Here is a 14,343-nt window from a genome sequence, read left to right on the forward strand (position 1 = left end):
CACGTATCTTATTTTATATTTTTAAAATTAATTTTCATTGGAGTATAGTTGCTTTAGCATGTATCTTTTCAAAGTAGCATGTATACTTTTCAAAGTATATTCTCCAGATATATGCCCAGCAGTGGGATTGCTGAATCATATGGTAGCTCTATTTTTAGTTTTTTAAGGAACCTCCATACTGTTCTCCATAATGGTTGTACCAATTTACATTACAACCAACAACATAGGAGGGTTCCCTTTTCTCCACACCCTCTTCAGCACTTACTGTTTGTAGATTTTTTTGATGATGGCTATCCTCACCACTGTGAGGTGATACCTCTTTGTAGTTTTGATTTGCATTTCTCTAATAATTAGTGATGTTGAGCATCTTTTCATGTGCTTTTTGGCCATCTGTATGTCTTCTTTGGAGAAATGTCCATCTAGATCATTGCCCCTTTTTTTTTTTTGGCGGTGTGCAGGCCTCTTACTGTTGTAGCCTCTCCCCTTGCGGAGCACAGGCTCTGGACGCGCAGGCTCAGTGGCCATGGCTCATGGGCCCAGCCGCTCCGCAGCATGTGCGATCTTCCCGGACTGGGGAACGAACCTGTGTCCCCTGCATCGGCAGACAGACTCTCAACTACTGCGCCACCAGGGAAGCCCTGACCATTTTTTGATTGGGTCATTTTTTTAAATATATTGAGCTGCATGAAGTGCTTTGTATATTTTGGAGATTAATCCCTTGTCTGTCACTTCATTAGCAAATGTTTTCTCCCATTCTATGGGTTGTCTTTTCTTTTCGTTTATGGGTTCCTTTGCTGTGCAAAAGCTTTTAAGTTTCATTAGGTTCCATTTGTTTATTTTTGTTTTTATTTTCCATACTGTAGGAGGTGGATCAAAAAAGATATTCCTGCAATTTATGTCAGAGAATGTTCTGCCTATGTTTTCCCCTAAGAGTTTTATAGTATCTGACCTTACATTTAGGTCTTTAATACATTTTGAGTTTATTTTTGTGTCTAGTGTTAGGGAGTGTTCTAATTTTATTCTTTTACATGTAGCTGTTCAGTTTTCCTAGCACTATTTATTGAAGAGGCTGTCTTTTCTCCATTGTATATTCTTCCCTCCTTTGTCATAGATTAGTTGACCATAGGTGCATGGGTTTATCTCTGGAGTTTCTATAGTGTTCCATTAATCAATATTTCTGTTTTTGTGTCAGTAACAAACTTTTTTGATTACTCTAGATTTGTAGTATAGTCTGAAGTCAGGGAGCCTGATTCCTTCGGCTCTGTTTTTCTTTCTCAGGTTTACATGTGTTATTCGGGGTCTTTTGTGTTTCCATACAAATTGTAAAATTTTTGTTCTAATTCTGTTGAAAAAGTCATTGGTAATTTAATAGAGATTGCATTGAATCTGTAGAGTGCTTTGGATAGGATAGTTATTTTGAAAATATTGATTCTTCCCATCCAAGAACATGGTGTATCTCTCCATCTATTTGTGTCATCTTTCATTTCTTTTATCAGCATCTCAGCCTTCAGAGTACAGGTGTTTTGCCTCCTTAGGTAGGTTTATTCCTAGCTATTTTATTATTTTTGATGCGATGGTAAATGGGATTGTTTCCTTCATTTCTATTTCTGATATTTTGTTGTTAGTGTATAGAAATGCAGCAGATTTCTGTGTATTAATTTTGTATCCTGCAACAGTACCAAATTCATTGATGAGTTCTGGTAGTGTCTGTAGGACTTTCTATGTAGAGCATCATGTCATCTGCAAACAGTGATAGTTTTACTTCTTCTTTTCCAGTTTGGACCCCTTTTATTTCTTTTTCTTTTCTGATTGAACCTCCAAAATTAAGTTGAATAAAAGTGGTGAGAGTGGACATCTTTGTCTTATTCCTGATCTTAGAGGAAATGCTTTCAGTTTTTCACCACTGAGAATGATGTGAGCTGTGAGTTTGTTGTATATGGCCTTTATTATGTTGAGGTATATTCCCTCTGTGCCAGCTCTCTGGATAGTTTTTATCATAAATGGGTTTTGAATTTTGTCAAAAGCTTTTTCTGAAGCTATTGAGATGATCATATGGTTTTTATTATTTTTTAATGTGGTGTATCTCATTGATTGATTTGCATATATTGAAGAATCCTTGCATTCCTGGGATAAATTCCACTTGATCGTGGTATATGATCCTTTTGATTTGTTGTTGGATTCAGGTTGCTTGTATTTTTTTGAGGATTTTTGCATTTATGTTCATCAGTGATGTTGGCCTGTAATTTTCTTCTTTTGTGGTATCTTTGTCTGGTTTGGGTATCTGGGATATTGTGACCTCATAGAATGAGCTTGGTAGTGTTCCTTCCTCTGAAATTTTTTGGAGTATCAGAAGGATAGCTATTAACTCTTCTCTAAATGTTTGAGAGAATTCGCCTGTGAAGCAATCTGGTCCTGGACTTTTGTTTGTTGGAAGTTTTAAAATCACAGTTTTGATTTTAATACATGTGATTTGTCTGTTCATATTTTCGATTTCTTTTTGGTTCAGTCTTGGGAGATTGTACCTTTCTAAGAATTTGTCCATTTCTTCTAGGTTGTCCAGTTTATTGGTGTATAGTTGCTTGTAGTAGTCTCTTATAATCCTTGTATTTCTATGGTATCAGTTGTAACTTCTCCTTTTTCATTTCTAATTTTATTGAATTGAGCTCTCTCCCTTTATTTCCTTATGAGTCTAGTTAAAGGTTTATCAATTTTGTTTATCTTTTCAAAGAACCAGCTTGTAGTTTCATTGATCTTTTCTATTGTTTTCTTCATCTCTATTTCAACTATTTATGCTTTGATCTTTATGATTTCTTTCCTTCTACTAACTTTAGGTTTAGTTTGTTCTTCTTTCTCTAGTTACGTTAGGTATAAGGTTAGGCTGTTTATTTGGGATTTTTCTTGTTTCCTGAGATAAGATTGTATTTCTATAAACGCCCATCTTAGAGCTGCTTTTGCTGTGCCCCATAGGTTTTGGATTGTCATGTTTTCATTTTCAATTGCCTCTAGGTATTTCCTCTTTGATTTCTTCAGTGATCCATTGATTGTTTAGTAGCATATTGTTTAGCCTCCACGTGCTTGTGTTTTTTATAGTTTTTTCTTATAATTTATTTCTCATCTCATAGCATTGTGGTTGGAAAAGTTGCTTGATATGATTTCAGTTTTCTTAAATTTACTGAGGCTTGGTTTGTGGCCCAAGATGTGAACTATTCTGGAGAATATTCCATGTGCACTTGAGAAGAATGTGTATTCTGCTGCTTTCAGATGGAATGCTCTATAAATAGCAATTAAGTCCATCTGGTCTAATGTGTTATTTAAGGCTTGTGTTTCCTTACTGAGTTTCTGTCTGGATGATCTGTCCATTGGTGTAAGTGGGGTGTTAAATTTCCCTGCTATTATTGTGTTGCTGTCCATTTCCCCATTTATGGCTGTTAGCATTTGCCTTATATATTGAGTACTCCTATGTTGGGTGCATATATATTTACAATTGTTATATTTTCTTCTTGGATTGATCCCATGATCATTATGTAGTGTCCTTCCTTGTCTCTTGTAACAGTCTCTATTTTAAAGTCTACTTTTTATGATATGAGTATTGCTACTCCAGCTTTCTTTTGATTTCCATTTGCAAGGAATATCTTTTTCTATCCCCTCACTTTCAGTCAGTATGTGTTCCTAGGTCTGAAGTGGGTCTCTTTGTAGACAGCATATATATGGGTCTTGTTTTTGTATCCATTTGGCCAATCTATGTCTTTTGGTTAGAGCATTTAATCCATTTATATTTAAGGTAATTATCAGTATGTATGTTCCTATTGCCATTTTCTCAATTGTTTTGGATTTTTTTGTTGTTGGTCTGCTTTTGTTCTCTTCTCTTGTGATTTGATGACCATCTTTAGTGCTGTGTTTGGGTTGCTTTTTCTTTTTGTGTGTGTATCTATTGTTGTTTTTTGTTTGCAGTTTCCATGAAGTTTTGATACAGCAGTCTGTATATGTACAAGGCTGTTTTGAGTTGCTGGTCTCTTAATTTCAAATGCATTTCCCATTTTCTGCATTTGTACTCTCCTCTTTTCATGGTTGCTTGTTTTGATATCATATATGTGTATGATAATTCCCTACTATTACTTTATGTTTGCCTTTACTCATGAGCTTTCCCATTTGTCATTTTCTTATTTCTAGTTGTGGCCTCTTTTTTTCCCTCTTGCTTAGAGAAGTTCCTGTAGCATTTGTTGTAAGGCTGGTTTGGTGGTGCTGAATTCCCTTAGCTTTTGCTTGTTTGTAAAGCTTTTGATTTCTCCTTCAAATCTGAATGAGAACCTTGCTGAGTAGAGTATTCTTGGTTGTAGGTTTTTCCCTTTCATAACTTTAAATATATAATGCCACTCCCTTCCAGCCTGTAGTTTCTGCTGAAAAATCAGCCGATAACTTTACGGGGATTCCCTTGTATGTTGCTCTTCCTTTGTTTCTTTTAATAATTTTTCTTTGTATTTAATTTTTGTGAGTTTGATTAATATGTGTCTCAGTGTGTTCCTCCTTGGGTTTATCCTGTATGAGACTTTCTGTGCTTCCTGGACTTGGGTGACTGTTTCCTCTCCCATGTTAGGGAATTTTTTGGCTACAATCTCTTCAAATATTTTCTCAGGCCCTTTTCCTTTCTCTTCTTCTCCTGGGACCCCTATAAGTTCAAGTTCCCTTGTTTCTCCTGGAATTTACCTCTACATTTCCAAATTAAATAAAACAAAAGCAAAAGCAAATTTATGTTGCTATTTTTCTACTTTAAGACATTAAATATCTCAGGCTTCCCTGGTGGTGCAGAGGTTGGGAGTCCGCCTGCTGATGCAGGGGACATGGGTTTGTGCCCCGGTCTGGGAGAATCCCACATGCTGTGGAGCGGCTGGGCCCGTGAGCCATGGCCGCTGAGCCTGTATGTCCAGAGCCTGTGCTCCACAGCAGGAGAGGCCACAACAGTGAGAGGACTGCATACAGCAAAAAAAAAAAAAAAAGATATTAAATATCTTAATGTTTTATCCATGGTTTCATTTGTTTCTATTTTTTTAATTTAGGAAATATTTGGTACAATGGTTAGGAAGTATAACTTGGTATCCTTCTTTGTAGAATGCAGAAAGTACTAGTAACTACCATTGACTTGTGAGGATTAAATGAGCTAAAGTACAAAAAGCATTTAGAGCCCCGGCAAATGTAATCACTATACAAATATTAGACATTATTATACTATTATTGCCATTATTTTTTTAATCTCCATTCTCAATCCAATCCTCAACACTCCCTCCACCACCACCACCCCACCACCAGTGGTAACCATTCTCCTGGATTCATGTTGGTGTGTTTAAAGTTGTCCCAGAAGTCCCTGAGACTGTCCTCATTTCTTTTCATTCTTCATTCTGTTCTGTGGCAGTGATTTCCACCACTCTGTCTTCCATGTCACTTATATGTTCTTCTGCCTCAGTTATTCTGCTATTGATTCCTTCTAGTGCATTCTTCATTTCAGTTACTGTGTTGTTCATCTCTGTTTGTTTTTCTTTAAATCTTCTATGTCTTTGTTCAGCATTACTTGTATCTTCTTGGTCTGTGCCTCCATTCTTTTTTTTTTTTTTTTTTTTTGCGGTACGCGGGCCTCTCACTATTGTGGCCTCTCCCGTTGCGGAGCACAGGCTCTGGAGGCACAGGCTCAGCAGCCATGGCTCACGGGCCCAGCCGCTCCGCGGCATGTGGGATCCTACCAGACCGGGGCACGAACTAGTGTCCCCCACATCGGCAGGTGGACTCTCAACCACTGTGCCACCAGGGAAGCCCTGTGACTCCATTCTTTATCTGAGATTTTGAATCGTCTTTACTATCATTACTCTGAATTCTTTTTCAGGTAGATTGCCTATCTCCTCTTCATTTAGTTGTTCTTGTGGTTTTTTCTTGTTCCACTGTCTGCAACATATTTCTCTGTTGTCTCATTTTGTCTAACTTTCTGTGTTTGTGGTCTCCTTTACACAGGCTGCAGGACTGTAGTTCTTGCTTCTTGTGTCTTCCCCTCGTGGGTGAGGTTGGTCCAGAGGCTTGTTTAGGCATCCTGGTTGGAGGGACTGGTGCCTGCCCTCTGGTGGGTGGAGCTGGGTCTTTCCCCTCTGGTGAGGGGGACCATGTAAAGGAGTGTGTTCTGAGGTGGCTATGAGCTCAGCACGACTTTAGGCAGCCTGTCTGCTGCTGGGTGGGGCTGTGTTCCTATCTTATTGGTTGTATGGCCTGAAGCTTTCCAGCACTTGGAGTCTGCATGTTGCAGAGTGGGGCCAGGCCTCGGTGCCAAATTGGGAGAGCTCAGGCTGATCAGCATTCCCAGAGGCCTCTACTACCAGTGTACTTGCCCCCACAGTGATCTACAGCTGACCCTTGCCTCCCTGGGGGACCCTCCAAAACCACTAGGTAGGTCTAGCTCAGGTTCTTGTGGAGGTACAGCTTTGTGCTGGTCCCAGTGCACATGAAACCTGTGTGTGCCCTCCAAGAGTGGAGTCTTTGTTTCCCCCAGCCCTTTGGGGGCTCCTGCACTAAAGCCCCACTGGCCATCAAGGCTAAATGCTCTGGGGGTTCTTCCCCCCAATGCCAGACCATCAGGCACTCTTGGACGGCTATTTTTATGTGAGAATATCCCTGTGTAGCCTGTGTGGGTTTAATGTTTTTTGGTGCAAGGGCTGTTTTTAGTATAGAAGTCTGCCACCTCTTTCCTCAGTTTATGCTGCCATTATCCCCTTGATAGGAGGTGCAAATGATGTTGTGGTGACCAGAGCCTGCACTGGATATTGAGCAGGGCCTCCCTTTTGCTCTGTGGTTGTCACTGCCCTGTCAGGGGCTGGGTCCGCTCCCTAGTTGTTGGAGTAGAGGACCCCAGATCTGTTTCATAGCTGTGTTTCTGATCTGTGGTGTGAGGTAGGTGGGATTGGAGCACTCACACTGGGAGAGAAGACACTGAGTGTTCCTCCTCTGGAGATGTTCACCTGTGGGTGTGCTCTGTTGTGTCACCTTTCACCTGTTGTGTGAACTCTCTGATTTCACTGTTGTTGGCACTGCTCTTGGCCCCATCTTAACTGTGAGTACGTCAGCAATTGGTCCTGGTGCCTCTCAGATGTTGTTTTCAGCAGACCACCAGTATAGACCCACTGAAGTCAGGTCCCTGATTGCAGTAATCATGGATCTAGACCTGCTCTGAGTGAGTGAGGGCAACTCAGACTCTAGCCTGGCCCAACCCCTGCATGTATGTGCCCACAAAGTCCATAGCTACTAAAGCTAGACCTGTCTTGGCTGTGGGAGCACTCATTGCCTGTTCAGATGTTCTGCAGGTGCTGAGTTTACAAAGTCGGTAGCGGGGGTGTAAATCTGCAATTTGTACAGTTGTGAGAGATTTCAGCTCTTCTTCCTTAGTTGCATGGCCCCTGGGGTTCAGCTGTGGTTTCAGCCCCACCTCTGCATATGGGCCACCCACAGGCATCTACTCCCAAGGATGCCCTGGAGCACAAAAGCCCACCCTACGGGGGATGGGGTACGGAGGAGGAGGAGGCAGCCAGGGGCATGAGAGCCTGCCCTGGTGGGAGCACTTTCTAGTGTCCAAGGAGGCAGGGACCAGTGCATGGAGATAGAGGCTGCAATGGCAGCCCTGCCCTTTGCACATCATTCAGCAATGGCACTTCTCTTCTATGGCAGTCTGGACTTCCTCCATGAGCATTCCTGGTTGCAGAGCTCCTTACTCCTGTACCCTCAGTCTATCTCTGTACAGCCAACAGCAGTCCTTTCCCTGGGTCTACTCTCCAATCCCCATGTTCCATCACCCAGACCCCGTCCACACCGGCAGACACATGTCTCAGGTTGGGGCGCACATGGCTGTGGCACAGACCATCTGTGTAGGTCTCACTCTGTCCTACCTGCCACAGATTGGTTGCTGCGCTCTCCTCCAAGCCCCCAAAGCTCCTCTTCTGTTCTAGCTGATCTCCCTGCTGGTGAGGGGGCTTCCCAAGATGCGGGAACCTCTCCTCTCCTTCAGCTCCCTCCCAGGGGTTGAGGTTCCATCTTACTTCCTCTCCTCTTCCTTTTCCCTTCTTTTTTTTCATCCTACTCAGTTACACGAGGATCTTTCTTTTCCTTTTAGGTGTCTAATTTCCTCTGCTAGTGTTCAGCAGGTGCTCTGTATTTTTCCACTTGTATTCTTTAAAGATTTGATTTGATTTTTATTTTTTTGGCTGTGTTGGGTCTTTGTTGCTGCGTGCAGGCTTTCTCTAGTTGTGGCAAGTGGGGGCTACTCTTCGTGCGTTGCACAGTCTTCTCATTATGGTGGCTTCTTTTGTGGTGAAGCATGGGCTCTAGGAGCTCAGGCTGAAGTAGTTGCAGCACACAGGCTCATTAATTGTGGCATGTGGGCTCTAGAGCACAGGCTCAGTAGTTGTGGCACACAGGCTTAGTTGCACTTTGGCATGTGGGATCTTCCCAGACCAGGGATTGAACCTGTGTCCCCTACATTGGCAGGTGGATTCTTATCCACTGAGCCACCAGAGAAGTCCCTGTGGATGTATTCTTGATGCATATGTGAGGAGAGGTAAACTCCCCATCCTCCTACTCCTCCGCCATCTTGACTCCCCTGAGTAATCTTAAACTACATTCAACATTCTTTTTTAATATAAATTACTTTATTTATTATAGTAATTATATCTTTACAATAAAAGTTGTCTTTTCACTATGTTCTGTTAACAAGAAATTAAATGGTAGTTATAAGCAAATTTGATTGCCTAGGAAACAAAAATTGTATATTCAGTGTAAAAGAAATAAAAGAATTCATGTCTGAAAATGCAAGATTGTTTGTTACATAGCCTTTGGCCTTGCAATTACAGTATAAAAAAGTTCAGTTTCAAAGTGACAATTACTTGTGCTGTTTGAGCTTTAAGGGTTGGAATGTTAAGTACAACATCAGCTCCTTAAAGACAAAGCAAAGTTATCTATGATATGTCTCCCCTGCAAGAGGGTATTTAGATATACAATTAACATGAAAATCTTGTATCAGACTTCAGTGGGAGATTCTTCAGCATACCTTATCCAGCATATTCATAGTCCTATACCTGGTACGTACCTTGCCAACCTCACTTTCCCACATATGGAAGTACAGGTTCCCATGTACACATGGTAATAGAAAATAAAATCACTAAGTTAGCACTCTAAATTTCAGTTCTAAGTCTCCTTGTTGATATTAGTATTTAAGTATGCTGGCTGCAATAAGATAGACTGGGACCTGGGACCCTTTACCGGAGTGCTTGCACTTGCACCTGGACAAGGTCTCCTCCAGCAACAAAATACAAAGAAACTAAATGGGACTAAAAATAACAACACTCGTGCAATTGGGGCAATTATGAACAATAAACTATAAAAAGCGCACAAACTAACAGCCACTTCTGAGGTTCCCTGAGCAAAAGCAGGGTACTGTGCATGATCCCTGCACACAGCACCACCAAATGGGTGGGCAGACGACCTAAGCCACTCCTCTGGCTGGACCCACTGGTCTGCCCCACCTTCACTCCATTTAAGGAACCAGCTTGCTCCTGCTACCCCTTGGGGTGTGAGCAAGGGAACCTGTTACTTGTTTTTGCTCCCTCATGTCCCACCAGTCCCAATAAAGCCTTGCCTGAATTTCTCATCTGGCCTCATAAATTTCCATTGATTAAAGAGTTCAAGAACCCAGGTTGGTATCAGTAATACTACTCCACGAGATGCAGACAGCAAAAAATACATTCCAGGATTTTGGAGGTAGTTGAGGGGAAACAAAAGCACTGGTGAGCTAGAATCAATAAGGATGTTAAACTGCCAACCACTAAAGTGTTCATTTGTTCCTTGGCTGAGGCTTCTTGGAAGAGGCCTGTGGTCCAAGCCACTGGTGCCTTAGATCCTGGTAGAAAAGTTCTCCTTTAGGGTGTTTCTTCACTCTCACCAAGCCCACTCAAAACCTAGCCAGCACTACCTCCCAAGGTCTCAGGTTCACGCCTCCAAACGCAGAAATGTTGGATGGGCTGGCATGTCCCAGGGCAGTGGGTGGGCTCTCAGAACTGGGGCACCCTAAAGCCCAGCTCTTCTCCCCACCTAGAGCAGCTAGGCAGCCCTGGTGCCACACCCCCCCCCGGATTCTGTGCAGAGGCTCAGGGCCCAGGCAAGACTTGTGGAGAAGGCGGAGACCTCCAGGGCCGGCTCTCAATTATCTTATTGAGATTTTTTTAAATGTTGCTTCAAAGAACTTAAGTGGAAAAGCCTTTTGCCTAACATGTGAACTGGGAAATATCAGAAATCAAAGTTTGGTTCTCAAAAAAAAAAGGTTTTTCCTGTCTCTATCTACTGTAAAGGACTAGAAAGAATGACAGTCCAATAGCAATAACAAATTATGGTCTCTAAGTAGCATTTAATAAAAAAAAGTTTCCATAGAGAAATGGCTGATTACAAATCCAAGACAGGGAGTTCACAAAATAAGTCTTGTGCTTGAAAGCTGGAAAACTATCCACGACTACTGGGTCATGTCAAAAGGACATAGGAACCAACTTGAAGAGTTTCCGTTGGACAAAGATGGAGAAATTTGGGCATCAGAAAAGAATATTAACTGCAATGGATTGAAATGCATCTGATGCCAGAAAAATCTGTTTACCTGTGCTTCTGGCTAAGACAGAGTAAAAGGAACTAGAGTTATCTTCCCACCTTAAACAACAGCAATAACAACAAACACAGATGAGATATATGAAATAATATTTTCTAGACACAAGACATCAGGCGACAAAGGACATTGGTTCCTGAGAGACAAGAAACAAAGGAGAAGAGCCCTACAAAACCGTCCAAGCTTACTTCTTTGACAGAGTTTTCAGGTCAAGGCACAATAAAAGCATTTGCAAAACCCAACATCCATTTCTGATTAAAAACACTCACCAAACTGGAAATGGAAAGGAGCTTCCTCATCTGCAATGTTAACAGTAGGTTTTACAGCTAACATCATGCTTGATGATAAAAGACAAAATGCTCTACAATCAGAAGCAACACAGGGATGTCACTCTCATTACTTCTATTCGTCATTTTAGTGGAGGTTCTAGTCACTGCAATAAGGCAAGAAAAAGAGAGAAAAGGCATCAAGGTTGGTAAGGAAAAAGTAAAACTACCTTGATTTGCAACAACACGATATTCTTTATAGGAAAATCTGATGGAATCTATGAAAAGGTTACTAGAACTAGAAAGTAAGCTTAGCAAGATTGCAGTATACCACTAGGTTGCAGTCAGCCACTATAATTCGGAAAAGGCAAGGAAATGGATTATAATCTAGAGTCAGCGTGAGTTCGGCTCAGTGAAACAATTTTTTTGGACTTCTGGCCTCCAGAACTATAAGAGAACAAATTTATGTTTTTTTAAGCCACTGAATTTCAGCAGCAATACACCTATTAAAATTATTTAAATAATTTTTTAAAAGATAATACAAAATGCTGGTGAAATGTGAGGCAACGAAGCTCTCATACTTTGGAAAACAGTTTGTCAGTTTCTATAAAGTTGAACATACACTTATATGACTCAGCAATCTCACTTTTAGGTTACTCAATAGAAATGAAAATATATGTCCATACAAAAATCTGTATGAAAATTTTACAGCAGCTTTATTCATAATAACCCGTAATTGGAAGCACAAATGTCCACCCACCGATAAATGAATAAACAAATTTTGGTATACATTTTTCTTTAAAAAAACCACTACCGTTACATGCAATAATGTAGATGAATCTCAAAAGCATTATGTTAAGTGAAATAAGCAAGACAGAAAAAGGATACATAGTGTATAATTCCCTTTATACAACAAACAAGAAAATGCAAAACTATATGGACAGAAATCAAATCAGTGGTTCCCTGGTGCAGGGAGTAGAAGGAGGAGGAAGGGATTGACTGCCAAGGGGCACAAGGGAACTTTTTGTGGTGATGTAAATGTTCCACATCTCGATTTTTCTGGCAATTACATGACTGTAGGCCAAGATTCAACAAACAACATTGAAAACAGGTGTATTCTACTGTAAGTAAATTATGCTTCAATAAACCTGAATTTTAAAAATGAGTACATCCCTGAAAAAAAAGCAATTAATATAATCACTCATATTAAAAAATGAAAGGAGAAAGGGACTTCCCTCATGATCCAGTGGTTAAAACTCTGTGCTCCCAGTGCAGGGGGCCTGGGTTTGATCCCTGGTCAGGGAACAAGATCTCACATGCCGCAACTGAAAGATCCTGCATGCTGCAATGGGGATCCCACGTGCCACAACTAGGACCCAGTGCAGCCAAATAAATTAATACGTATTTTTTCTAAAAATTAAGGGGGGCCCAGTCTTACCTAAGGGGCCCCACACTTTTAAAAAAATGAAAGGAGAAAAATCACATGGTCATCTAAATAGATGCAGAAGTTTCATGAAATTCAACAACCATTCATAATAAAAATTTGCAGCAAAATCGGATAGAAGGGAACTCAATTTGATACTGGATTTCTATCAAATACCTCCATCTTACCACCATTCCAAATGATGAAATAGTGAAAAAAATTTTCCTTTTGAGATCATGAATAGGACAATGGTTCTGGTATCATCCCTTCTATGTGAGTTTTTTAAGAGATAATAAACAATCAAGAGTGGTTAAAAAAATAAAGGCATAAGGATTTAATGAAAGTAATCACATTATTTGTAGGTGATATGCTTCTGTATATACACAATCCAGCATATTCTACTGATAATTATTAGAATTAATGAGTTAGTGAAATTGATAGCTGTAAAACTGATATAAAATAATTTATTTTCCTATATATCAGCCACAAACTATCAAAAAGTGAAATAAAAGAGACACCATTTATAATAGCATCAGAAATATGCAGTCCTTAAGAATAAATCTAACAAAGATGTTCAAGGCCTTGATGAAGAAAATTATAAAACGTTATTGGCAGATATTTTAAAAATGTAAATAAATGGAGAGAGAGACCATATTCACAAATTAGAAACCTAAAAATTGTAAGTATGTTCAATTACCCCCAAAAGATTTACCAATTCAGTGCAATCCCAACAGGTTGTTTGCTGAAGTTAACAGGTTGATACTAAAATTTGTATCAGCGTGCGTAGGGTCAAGAATAGTGAGGACAATAATGAAATAGAAGTATATGGGAGGAATTGCTCTCTAAGATACCAAGCCTTATGATAAAGATAGAATAGTTATGACATGTGTTGTTGCAAGATTACATAAACAGATGAGTGAAATGAATTGAAGAGCCCAAACACATACCTATGTGTAATTGACCACTTAATATATGACAGTTTTAGCATGGCAGATCACTCAGGAAAGCATGAACTACTCAATGAATGGAATTTGGATAGTTGGATACCATATGGAAAAGAAAAAAAGGAACTGGATCCTGCATCAGTCTGTTTAGAAGAAGTTATGCTATAGTTAACAACCCCAATATCTCAGTTGTTCTCAAATTTTAGCTCACATAGGAATCATCTGGAGGACTAATTGAAACACATTTCCTGGCCTCACCCCCAGAGACACAAAAAATGTTTGAATAAATGAGTAAATGGGTGAGAATAGATAAATCACTCATGCAGTTATTATAGAAACTCTGTCTTCAAGGGAGTAGAACATAACTTCCTTCCAAAGAGGACAGTACAGGAAGGTTTAAAGAAAAAAAAAGAATAACTTGACAGTGGAGAAACATGACAACACATGTCAGCCAGGTGATTCAGGTCAACATCAATAGTTGTAAATTATGTTGATAGTATGTACCCTTGAAACAATGTAATGAAAACAGCACTTTACCTCTGTGGTCTTCCTCCCAAAACCCCATAACCCCAGCCTAGTAATGAGAAAAACATCCAAAAAATCACAATAAGGGGAGATTCTACAAAATGCCTGACCAGTATTCCTCAAAACTATCAAGATCATCAAAAATAAGGAAAGTCTGAGAGTGTCACAGCAAAAAGGAGCCTAAGGAGGACATGACAACTAAGTGTAATTTGTCATGGATGGGATCCTGGAATGGAAAAAACTTAAGAAATTATTCTGAATAAAGTATGAACTTTAGTTAATAATAATTTATCAATATTGGTTCATTAATTGTGTGAATGCAAGATGTTCATACTATGGGTTGAGTTGTATGGTAACTGTACTATTTTTGCAACTTTTCTGTAAATCTAAACTATTCTAAAATAAAAATTTATTTTAAAAATGAGTCCTGGCCCAATATAAGGAGTTAGCTTTAATTTTAAGCAGAAGAGCATTATATGTGTTTAAATATTTTCATAGAACAGTTAGGATTTCTTT

Source organism: Lagenorhynchus albirostris, chromosome 3 (genome assembly GCF_949774975.1).
Source record: "Lagenorhynchus albirostris chromosome 3, mLagAlb1.1, whole genome shotgun sequence".
Taxonomy (NCBI): domain Eukaryota; kingdom Metazoa; phylum Chordata; class Mammalia; order Artiodactyla; family Delphinidae; genus Lagenorhynchus; species Lagenorhynchus albirostris.